This window comes from Choloepus didactylus, chromosome 24, assembly GCF_015220235.1.
Source record: "Choloepus didactylus isolate mChoDid1 chromosome 24, mChoDid1.pri, whole genome shotgun sequence".
Classification (NCBI taxonomy): domain Eukaryota; kingdom Metazoa; phylum Chordata; class Mammalia; order Pilosa; family Megalonychidae; genus Choloepus; species Choloepus didactylus.
Window position 1 is genome coordinate 4,464,076 of NC_051330.1, and position 12,203 is coordinate 4,476,278.

A 12,203-nucleotide genomic window follows, 5' to 3' on the forward strand; every position below is an offset into this window, starting at 1 on the left:
AACATCACCTAAGGATTTAGTTCAAAAATTGAAAATCAATTTTGGACTATGCAACCCAGTATACTGCAACTGATCAGGAGATGAAGAGCATTTATACCTTATAAATGGTAGCATCAAAACACATGGGATTTCCCAAAATCCTAGTGAAAAATAACACTTATAAAGGTTGTACTTAGTTGAAGTCACCACTATGGAACACCTGTGTCCTGACAAAAAAAAAATATCAATAACATGAGTTCTAATACCTTAGCTCTCTCTCATGTTGCTATAGATCCCAGTAGAATAAACACTTTAGGATTTGATTTGACTATGGATACTTAGAAAATGGAGGATGGAACATTTCCAACAGTGAACTGTAGACACAGGGTGTTTCCACAGCTGCAACATCTTCCCATCACCTTCCTCAGAGCCCCACCACTTCTTTGTCCCTCAGACTGTAGATGATGGGGCTGAGCATGGGGGTCACTGTGGTGCCAAACACGGATACAATCTGGCCTTGCTCAGGGGCGTGGGAAGAGGTGGACTTCATGTAGATGAAGATGGCCTGACCAAAGTAGAGATTCATGTAGATGAAGATGGCCTGACCAAAGTAGAGACTCACCACAGTCAGGTGGGAGGAGCAGGTGTCCAGGGCTTTGCTCCTCCCCTTGTGGGAGTTCATCCTGAGGACCGTCAGGAAGATGACGGTGTAAGATGCCAGGATGAGAATAAAGGGAATCAGGAGAAACACAATAGTGTCACAAATTTCACCATCTCATAGGCTGATGTATCCACGCAAGACAGTCTCATGATGGCAGGCATCTCACAAAAGTGATGGTCAATCTCCCTGGATCCACAGACATGGAAATGCATTGGGTAGATGGTGTGGACAAGCGTGGCAAGGGTTCCCCCATCCAGGCTGCAGCTGCCAATCAGCCTCTTTCCCCAGCAACTCCTGTCATTGTCCAATGGACTCATGAACAAAGTTGTCATTGTGGTAGGGATGGAGGTTATGCATGGGCTCAGCAACATGGACTTCCACTCACCAAGGCTGACCTGGCCACAGCCACTGCTGAGTGCCCAATCTGCCAGCAGCAGAGACCCACATTCAGCCCCGATATGGTACCATTCCTCGGGGTGATCAGCCTGCTACCTGGTGGCAGGCTGATTACATTGGACCACTTCCATCACGGAAGGGGCAGTGATTTGTTCTTACTGGAATAGACACATACTCCGGATATGGGTTTGCCGTCCCTGCACGACATGCTTCTGCCAAAACTACCACCCATGGACTTACAGAATGCCTCATCCACCGTCATGGTATTCCACACAGCATTGCTTCTGACCAAGGAACCCACTTCACAGCAAACGAAGTGAGGGGATGGGCACATGCTCATGGAATTTTCTGGTCTTACCATGTTCCCCATCATTCACAGGCAGCTGGTTTGATAGAATGATGGAATGGCTTGCTGAAGATTCAATTATGGCTCCAACTAGGTGGCAATACTTTGCAGGGCTGGGGCAGTGCTCTCCAGGAGGCTGTGTGTGCTCTGAATCAGCATCCACTCTATGGCGCTGTTTCTCCCATAGCCAGGATTCATGGGTCCAGGAATCAAGGGGTGGAAACAGGAGTGGCACCACTCACTATCACTCCTAGTGATCCACTAGGAAAATTTTTGCTTCCTGTCCCTGCAAGCTTAAGCTCCGTTGGTCTACAAGTCTTTGTTACAAAAGGAGGAGTGCTTCAGCCAGGAAACACAACAATAATCCCATTGAACTGGAAGTTCAGACTGCCACCTGGCCACTTAGGGCTTCTTTTGCCTCTGAATCAACAGGCAAGGAAGGGGATTACTGTACTGGCTGGGGTGATTGATCCTATCAAGGGGAAATAGCACTGCAACTACACAATGGAAGTAAAGAAGAGTTTTCCTGGAATATGGGAGATCCCCTAGGACTTCTCTTAGTACTACCAAGCCCTGTGATTAAAGTCAATGGAAAACTGCAACAACTGAATCCAGGCAGAATTACCAATGGCCAAGAAACTTCAGGAATGAAGATTTGGGTCACCCCACCAGGCAAAGAACCACGGCCAGCTGAAGTGCTTGCTGAGGGTAAAGGGAACATGGAATGGGTAGTGGAAGAAGGTCGTGATAAATATGAAGTACGGCCACATGACCAGTTACAGAAATGAGGACTATGATGGCATGAACATTTCCTCCTTGTTTTGTTATAAGTATGTTTGTATTTGTCTGTAAAGCAAATATTTTTGCTTTCTTCTCTGTCTTATCCCCTTATCATATGGCATAAGCTGTACTGTTCATTTTGCTGTATTTAAGCTAAAGGAAATCAATTTTAAGAGTTAATGTCACCCAAGGGCTTGCACCCTATTTTGGAGAGATTCAGTGCATTTCCAGTTGTACGCTGCACAGAGGAGTATTGTTAGGTGAAATATATGTCTGTTATTGTTCTCTACTTAGAGATAAAGTATGGTTTTAGGTGATAAGTTGACAACGGGTGGACTGTGATGGTTAGGTTCATGTGTCAACTTGGCCAGGTGTTGATACCCAGCTGTCTGGTCAAGCAAGCATTGGCCTAACCATTGCTGTGAGGACATTTGTGGCTGGTTAATAAACCAATAGACTGGTTTGTTAAATCATCAGTCAATTGGCTGCAGCTGTGACTGATGACTCAACGAAGGGCGTGTCTTCCACAATTAGAGAATGCAGTTTGCTGGATTTAATCCAATCAGTTGAACACTTTTAAGCGAGACAGATAGAGGACCTTCACTTCTTCTTTAGCTGACCAGTGAAGCGTTTCCTGAGGAGTTCATTGAAGTTGCCAGTTCGTTTCCTGAGGAGTTCATCGGACATCTTCATTGGAGTTGCCAGTTTGCTGACTGCCCTACGGAATTCGGACTTGTGCATACCCACAGTTGCATGAATCACTTTTATACAGCTTATATTCATAGAGATCTCTCATTGATTCTGTTTGCTTAGAGAACCCTAACTAATACACTGTGCTTCTTGGATTCATAATTTTATGTCTTTCATAAGAGATGGGAAATTTTCATTGATTATTTCCTCTATTATTGCTTCTGCCCCTTTTCCCTTCTCTTCACTTTCTGGGAACAAATGACACATACATTCCTGATTTTCATTTTGTCCTTAAGTTCCTGGAGACGTTGCTTGTATTTTTACATTCATTTCTCTGTCTGTTCTTTTGTGTGTAGGCTTTCAGGTGCCTTGTTCTCCAGTTCCTGAGTGTTTTCTTCTGCCTTTTGAGATCTGCTGCTGTGTGTTTCCATTGTGTCTTTCATCTCTTGTGTTGTGCCTTTCATTTCCATAGATTCTGCCAGTTGGTTTTACAGACTTTCAATTTCTACCTTATGTACACCCAGTGTTTTCATTTTATGGTTCATCTCGTTTGCCATATCTTCCCTAAACTTTTTGAATTGACTTAGTAATAGTTGCTTAAATTCCTGTATCTCAGTTGAAGTGTAACTTTGCTCCTTTGACTGGGCCATAACTTTGTTTTCCTTAGTGTAGGTTGTAGTTTTCTGTTGTCTAGGCATGGTTTACTTGGTTACCCCAATCAGGTTTTCTCAGACCAAAATGGGCTCCAGTCCCAGAAAGAAGATCTATTCAGTATCCAGTTTCCCTGAGGGTGTGTCTTAGAAAATTGGTACACCCTGTGAGGCCTCAGGTCACTCTGCTTTTCTGCCCAGCAGGTGGCACCTGTCAGCCTGTAGCTCCAGACTGGTGTAAGGAGGTGTGGCCCATAGCTGTTTTCCCCCAGGCTCTGGGGCCTGGTTCTAAATGGAAAGCAGGTAGTAGAGCTGGGTCCCACCCCTTTCCTCTTAGGGAAGTTAGACCCCCTAGGAAGAGGTCATTAGCATTTCAATGTCTCTCTCTGCCTATCCTATCTTCACACTTGTCTGGGTCAGAGCACTGGGAACTGAAAATGGCTGAGGCTTTCTCAACTGAGCTGAAACAGGGACAAAAAGCCCACTTCAGGGCCAGTCTGTACCCACCCTCTGGCTCTCAAAGATCAGTCTTCACCCAAAGCCTCTGTCTGCTTGTTGGGGATTCGTATTGAGCAGTCCATGCTTCTTAATTAAAACCCCAGTTGGAGCTCAGCTGAGCTATATTCACTTTCTTGGAGAGAGCTGCTCTCTAGCTCCATGAGGCTTTACAGTTCAGGCCATGGGGAGAGGGGGCTCCTGACTTGGATCCCCAGTTTATACTTATAGATTTTATGCTGTGATCTCAGACATTCCTCCCAATTCAGTTCAGTGTATGATGAGTGGATGGTCATGTTTGTACCCCTGCAGTTATTCTGGATTATTTACTAGTTGTTCCTGGGTGTTTATTAGTTGTTCCAGGGGGACTAACTAGCTTCCACTCCTCTATATGCAGCTATCTTAGATACACCCTTTCCAATTTAAGATAAAATACACATACAAAAAGAAGTAAGTCAGAATTTTGGAGAGGAGTATATTGGAAGTCAAATCCAGGGGTTGACACTTCATAGATGGTTGGCAAGCAGACATCGGTCTCACCCTCCTCTGGGAAAGGAAAGAATGTGGCTGAATTAAGGGAATTACACAATGGATAGTTATATGCTGAAGGATAAGTATAAGGATTTCATATGAGTTCAATCTCCTAACAGAAAAATGTTGGGTGTTTTCATTTAGAAGGACTGTCTATAAAGCATGAGGGACCATTGGATGTAGGGAGCCTAAAACTATAAGGCCTTGGACAATTTGGTGGCACTGAAGACAGCACTAAGACCGGGTGGGTAGAACTTAGCTTCCAGGTCCAGGTTTAAGTTATAATAAGCAATAGTTCTGCACTAATCTCCATGCTTCTGGGTTGGGACTCCCAAGGAATGTCCATTTTTTCATGTATAAACAGAAAAAAAATCCTTAGCATAATTTGGAAGTACCAGAGAAGATGGCTGGGATAAACCCATTCCAGTTGGACAAATGCCTTTTCTTCATCAGTCCAGGGAAGGGGTTCCAGAATCCTAATTTTAGTAAGGTCATGGATTGGGGCTGCTATAGTAGAGAATAGCTATCCATTGCTGACAATAGACAGCCCATCTAAAGAACCCCCAAAGTTGTCTTTTCAGGTTTGGTCTAGGGAAGTGTAGAACAGCAGTGAGCCTGTTGGGAGTTAGTGTTTTTCATTCTTCAGATAGGTTATGATGTAAATAATGTGCAGTCCTTTGATATAATTGCAGTTCATCCCTGGATATCTTGTGTCCCTTTGTGGTTAGTGCCTCTAGTAAGTAAACGAAATCTTCCTCACAAACCTCCTTAGTCTTAGAATGGAGTAACAGGCCATGAACATACTGGATTACAGTAGACTCTTGCAGGAAATTTAAGCCTTGAAGATCCTGACTGATGACCGGAGAGAAATAGGAGAGTGCCTCTGCAAATCCTTGATGCATGACAACCCATGCCTTAAAGGGAGAACTGATGATTTCTGCACTCAAAAGGGAGAATTTCCATCTCTGCACAAGGCAGCCAGCTTCTCCTGTGGAATTCATTGAAAATCTTCATTGGCATTCCCAGCTCGTGGCCTACCTCATGGAATTTGGACTTGCTAATCCTCTAATAGATCTCGTAATATTTATGCAATATTTACAAATATATATATATATATCCTTTTGTTGGTTTCCCTGGAGAACCCTAATACACCATTTATATCCTTGGCAAATTATTTTAGCTTGGGAGTAAGTGGAACAAATCTTGTAAATCATATCTGGAAAAGGCTAATATTATCCCTTTTATTTCTTTTTTATTAGAGAAGTTGTAGGTTTACAGAAAAATCATACATAAGATGCAGTGCTCCCACATAACACACTATTATCCTATTAACCTCTTGCATTTGTGTGGTAAATTTTTGGCAATTGATAAAAAATTGTTTTATAATTATACCATTAACTATAGTCCATGATTTATCTTAGGGTTCACTGTATTGTACAGTTGTACAAATTTTTTAAATATATATTCTAATAACATATATAAACCCCAAATTTCTCCTTTTACCATTCTCAAATATATATTTCAGTGCTGTTAATTAGGTTTACAATTTTGTGCTACCATTGCCACCGTCTATTACCCAAATTTTTTCATCATCTGAAATGTAAACTCTGTACAATGTCAGCATTAATTCCCCATTTCCTGCCCCACATCAGTGCTTGGTAGCTTAAATTCTATTTTGAGGCTCTGAATTTTCTTATTCTAATTATTTCATATGAGGGAAATCATAAAATATTTGTCCCATTTGGCCTGGCTTAACATCACTCAACATGATGTCTTAAAGGTTTATCCATGTTATTGCATGTTGTTCCGGTTTTCTAATGCTGCTGTTATGCAAAATACCAGAAATGGATTGGCTTTTATAAAGGGGGTTTATTTGGTTACACATTTAGATTTCTAAGGCCATAAAGCATCCAAACTATGGCATCAACTAGAGGATATCTTCACTGAAGAAAGGTCAATGGTGTCTGAAACACTTCTGTTAGCTTGGAAGGCATGTGGCTGGCATCCACTTGCTCCTGGGTTGTGTTTTAAAATGGCATTCTCCAAAATGTTGCTCTTGGGGCATTTTGTCCTCTCTTAGCTGCAGCTCCTCTTCAAAACATCACTCAGTTGCTCTCCAAAATATCACACTTACCTGCTTTTTATATGGGACTCCAGTGAGCTAATCAAGACCCACCCTGAATGGGTGGGGCCACATTTCCATGGAAACATTCAATCAAGCGGTCACACCCTAATCAAAGTTGTCACTCACAGATGGGTGGGTCATATCTCCATGGAAACAGCCCAATCCAAAGATTCCAACCTAATCAACACTAATACATTTGCCCCCACAAGATTGCATTAAAGTATATGGCTTTTCCTGGGGAGCATAATATATACAAACCAGCACACATGAAATAGAACTTCATTCCTTTTAAAGGCTGAATAATATTCTATTGTGCACATATAATGCATTTTAATTTATCTTTTCATCAGTTGTTGGGTAGGTAGGTTGTTTCTATTTTTGGCAATTGTGACTAATGCTGTTAGGAATATAAGTGTTCCAATATCTTTTCAAGTCTCTGCTTTAAATACCTTTGGATATATACCTAGAAGTGGGATTGCCAGTCATGTGGCAATGGTATATTTAACTTTTTGAGGAACTGCCAAACTATCTTATATAGCAGCTGCACCATTTTACATTCCCTCCAATAATGAATGAGTGTTCCAATATCATCACATCCTTTCCAACACTTATAATATCTGTTTATTTCATAGTGGCCATTCTAGTTAGTGTGAAATGGTACCTCATTGTGGTTTTGATCACTTAACTAATAGCTAATAATGTTGTGCATCTTTTCCTGTGCTGTTTAGCCATTTGTATATCCTCTTTGGAGAAATGTCTATTTATGTCTTTTGCCCATTTTTGGGGGGTTGTTATTTTGATGAGTTGTACGATTTTTTTAAATGTTATGGATCTTAAATCCTTATTTCCTACATGGTTTCCAAATATTTTCTTCAATTCAGAAAGTTATCTTTTCATTTTTCGAGAAAGTCCTTTGATGAGCAATTGCTTTATAATTTTGATGAAGTCCCATTTATCTATTTTTTCTTTGGTTGCTTTGCTTTGGATTGGAAGTCTAAGCAATCATCATCTAACACAAGGTCTTAAAGATGCTTTCCTATGTTTTCTTCTAGGAGTTTTATATTCCTGGTTCTTATATTTAGGTCTTTGGTCATTTTGAGTTAATTTTTGTATATGTTGTGAGATAGGGGTCCTTCTTCAATCTTTGGCATATGGATAGCCAATTCTCCTGGCACCATTTGTTGAAAATACAATTCTTTCCTAATTGATTGTAATTGGCAACCTTGTCTAAAATCAATTGGCCATAGATGTGAGCGTCTATTTCTGAACTTTTAATCCTATCCATATATATATATATATATATATATATATATATATATATATATATATATATATATATATATATATATATATCTTTGTGCCAGTAGCACTCTGTTGTGATCAATGTAGCTTTATAATAAGCATTATGGTCAGAAAATGTGAGTGATCCAAGCTCGTTCTTCCTTCTCAAGGTGGTTTTTACTATTTGGGGCTCTTCACCCTTCCAAATAAATTTGATAATTGGCTTTTCCATTTCTAAAATTAGGCTGTTGTAATGTTGCTAGGTAATGCATTGATTCTATAAAGTATTTTGGGTAGAATTGACATGGCAATAATATTTATTCTTCCAATACATGAACATTAAATATTCTTCCATTTATTTGGATATTCTTTTTTTGTAGTATTCTAAGTATAAGTCCTTTAAATCCTTGGTTGAATTTACTTCTAGATATTTGATTCCTATAGTTGTTATTGTAAGTTTAATTATTTTCTTGAGTTCCTCCTCAGATTGCTCATTACTAGTATATGGAAACACTATTAATTTTTGTGTGTGGATCTTAATTCTGACAGTTTAATGGACTCTTATCTTAGCTCTGGTATCTTTGTTATATATTTTTCAGGACTTCTTTTTTACATATATAATCACATCATCTGCAAAGTGAGCACATTTTAACTCTTCATTTTCAATTCAGATGACTTTTATTTCTTTTTCTTGACTAAATGCTCTGGCTAGAACTGGCAGTACGATGATGAATAACATTGGTGCCAGTGGTTTCCCTGTCTTTATTTCATATCTTAGAGGGAAAAATTACAGGCTTGTACCCTTGAGTATGATGTTAACAGTGAGTTTGTCATATATGCCTTTATTAGGATAAGTTTCCTTCTATTCCTATTTTTAAGTTTTTTTTTTTTTTAAACCAAGAAGGGGTGCTACATTTGGTCAAATGCCTTTTCTGTATCAATTGAGATTATAATATATGTTTCCCTTTTATTTGTTAATTTGCATATTACATTAATTGATTTTTTTTATGTTGAGCAATCCTTGAATACTTGGGATAAATACTACTTGACCATGGTGTATAATTCTTTAAATGTGCTATTTGATTCAACATGCTACAATTTTATTGAGGAGTTTTGTACCTATATTCATGACAGAAATTGGTCTGCAATTTTCTTCTCTCATATTGTTTTTATTTGGCTTTGTCATTATGGTGATGTTGGCCTCATAGAATGAGTTATATAATGTTCCCTACTCTTCAATTTTGGGAAGAGTTTGAGTAGGACTGGTATTAATTATCCTTGGAATATTTGGTAAAATTCATGTGTGAAGCCATGTGGTCCTGGGCTTTCCTTTTGTGGGAGGTTTTTGATGACTGAGTCAATCTCTTTTCTTGTAATTTGTCTGTTGAGATCTTCTGTTTCTTCTACAATCAGTTCAGGTGTTTTGTGTGTTTCTAGGAATTTGTACAAACCAACCAGATCTCACTACCTATTAAAGGATCCATGTAATTATGTTGTTTGTTTAAACTGATCATACAAGTTAAATTATATAGTGTGCCACAGAAAATATACATTTTGTACCAAATAAACATCTTTTCTTTTGGTCATACACAGAATTTGAAGTTTTAAAACACAGTCAATATCATCGTATACTACTATACTACCTGTACTACTCTACTATACATTCTCATACTACTCTAACCCCTCTCCTTCCTTATTGCACTTGCTGTATCTGTGAACACTTTTCATCCCAAACTATAGATTTAGCATTAACTTTTATGTATTTGCATTTTAGCACCTGTAAGAAGTAGGAAGAAGAATTACATACCAACAAATAGAATATAATATTACTAGCATTTGTAGTTACCCAAATAGTTTCCTTTAATGGAGATCTTTATTTCTTCATGCTGCTTTGGTCCATCATGAAACTTCTTTCATGAAGAAAGAAGTTTACCACTGAACTTCTTTCTTGATAATTTATGGATTTTTATCCTCTTCTTTTTGTGGGTCATCAATACCTGTTTGTTTTTGTCTTGTAGTGTTCTGTTGCGTACTGTAAATTTTAATATTTAAAAATGTTAACTCTGAGATTCAGTCTCTGAGCTGACTGTTTCTTGAGTTTGTATCCAGTTAATGATATGATAAAGATTTTCTTGAGTGACAGGAGCTAACACACCCAATAAACGAATGTAAAAATAACTTTTGCTGTCTTGACAACTTGGCTTTGCATTGGCTGGTGCTTACTTTCAGTGTTTGGCATTTCTATCTAGAAGGTCAGCCTAATTCAAATTCAAAGTCCAGTGTCAACCCTGTGTTTTACAGGCCTCTGTCATGTCCTGGATCTGTGCTTGCTGGTGGCCTTAGGAGCTCCCCTATTTACAAAAGTTTGAATGCTTCCTCTACTCCCCAGGAAACAGAGATTCTCACCTTTTTGGTTCTCCACAGCAGGACTTAAAGCAGGTAAGCCTTTTCCCCAGGCTGCCTGACTCAATTCATGTTGCACTGCTTTCCCTGTCTCCAGTTGTTTTTGCCTGGAAGGCAGATTCTGGGAGAAGCAGCTCACCTGAGAGGAATTTCCCAAGTCAGTCTTTCTCAGGCTGAACCAGGCCAGGGATCCACAAGGGGAGTTTCAACTCCCTCCAAACTGCCCTAGGGAGCACATGAAGGAGGGGGCCAGGAAGGGTGCCAGAAGTTTCTCTTAGGGACTTTTGAAGCTGCCTTTTCTGAATTTTCTTTATTGGGCACTTCTTCAAAAAATGCAGCCCTTTAACACTTTCCCATAGTTTTGAAAAAGCATACTGTCTTTGAGTCTCCTCTGACACTCTTGCCTGGGGCAGGTTCAAACATTGGCTGCTGTGCCGGTTTGAATGTATTATGTCCCCCAGAAAAAGCCATATTCTTTGATGCAATCTTGTGGGGCAGACAGAATAGTGGGGATTAAGTTGGAATGTTTGAATTAGGTTGTTTGCGTGGAGATGCACCCCACTCAACTGTAGATGATAAGATATTTCCATTGAGGCATGGCCCCACCCATTCAGGGTGGGCCTTGATCAGTGGAGCCATATAAACATGCTGACTCAAAGAGATGGAACGGAGTGCAGCTGTGAGTGACATTTTGAAGAGGAGCAAGCTTGCTAGAGAGGAACGTCCTGGGAGAAAGCCATTTTGAAACCAGAACTTTGGAGCAGACACTGGCCACATGCCTTCCCAGCTAACAGAGGTTTTCTGGACGCCATTGGCCATCCTCCAGTGAAGGTACCCGATTGCTGATGTGTTACCTTGGACATTTTATGGCCTTAAGACTGTAACTGTGTAGTGAAATAAACCCCCATTTTATAAAAGCCTACCCATCTCTGGTGTTTCGCATTCTGCAGCATTAGCAAACTAGAACAGCTTCCTTAGAGCTTTACACCCAGCATTCCAAAGTAGCTAATCAAAAGCAGTGCTGCACAACTGGAGGTGAGATATTGTGAAATGAGGTCTTTATATCCCACACTGGCAGCAGGAAGCTGCACCAGGGGCAGGCATTCAGTGCCACTCTGCTGCCTGCTGTGAGGTTGGAGGATGGGGGATGGTACCCACTGTGCAGGGAAAACAACTCACTCACAGTTACCCCATATACCAGCCTCTTCCTCTTGCTTCTCCCTGGTTGTGGCTCAGTGTTCTATTAGGTTCAGGGGTTTCAAAATAGTTGATGCACACAGTTGCTGACTGTTTTATTGCTCTAGTTAGCAACTGATTCTTGGAGCTCCCTACTCCTCCATCTTCCCAGAATTCCCATCCCATATGTTTTTAGTTTTAGTTAATTTACAGATTATTCTGCTTACCATAGAATACCTGCAGAAAAGGGAGGAAGGAAAAATCACCCTTCAGTTTTCTACATGGGAAAACCTTCCAGTTACTTTTTTGTCATTATTCTTCCAGTCTTTGTTCCTATTTTCTTTCTCTCTCTTGCTGTCTTTCACTGTTTCTCACAGTTTCCCACTGTGGGGATCATATTGTTCTAACAAACAACGTCTTTCCACATCAGTTTAGATGAATGTACAGTGTGAGTGGATAATGTGATGAACCCCAGATATTTTGATCCAGACTTTGATATAATTGTAATTGAAATTGTGAAATTGAAATACTTTTAAAATTCTGGAGCAATGGCTTGCCATTATCCTTTGTCATATTTGCAAAACAATTATCAATGAGCAGAGAGAATGAATTCTATCAGCCTGGTGATGTGAAGGTCTAGTTTGAGTCATTGCTGTGTGTTCTTTGTATTTTGGGACCATGATGTGGTGT

The 12,203-nt window shown here is 39.9% G+C and overlaps 1 pseudogene; it reads right to left on the minus strand.

Moving 5' to 3' along the window:
* Positions 1 to 317: 317 nt before the first annotated feature.
* LOC119519792 overlaps positions 318 to 12,203 on the minus strand; it is a 37,690-nt pseudogene continuing 25,804 nt past the window's right edge.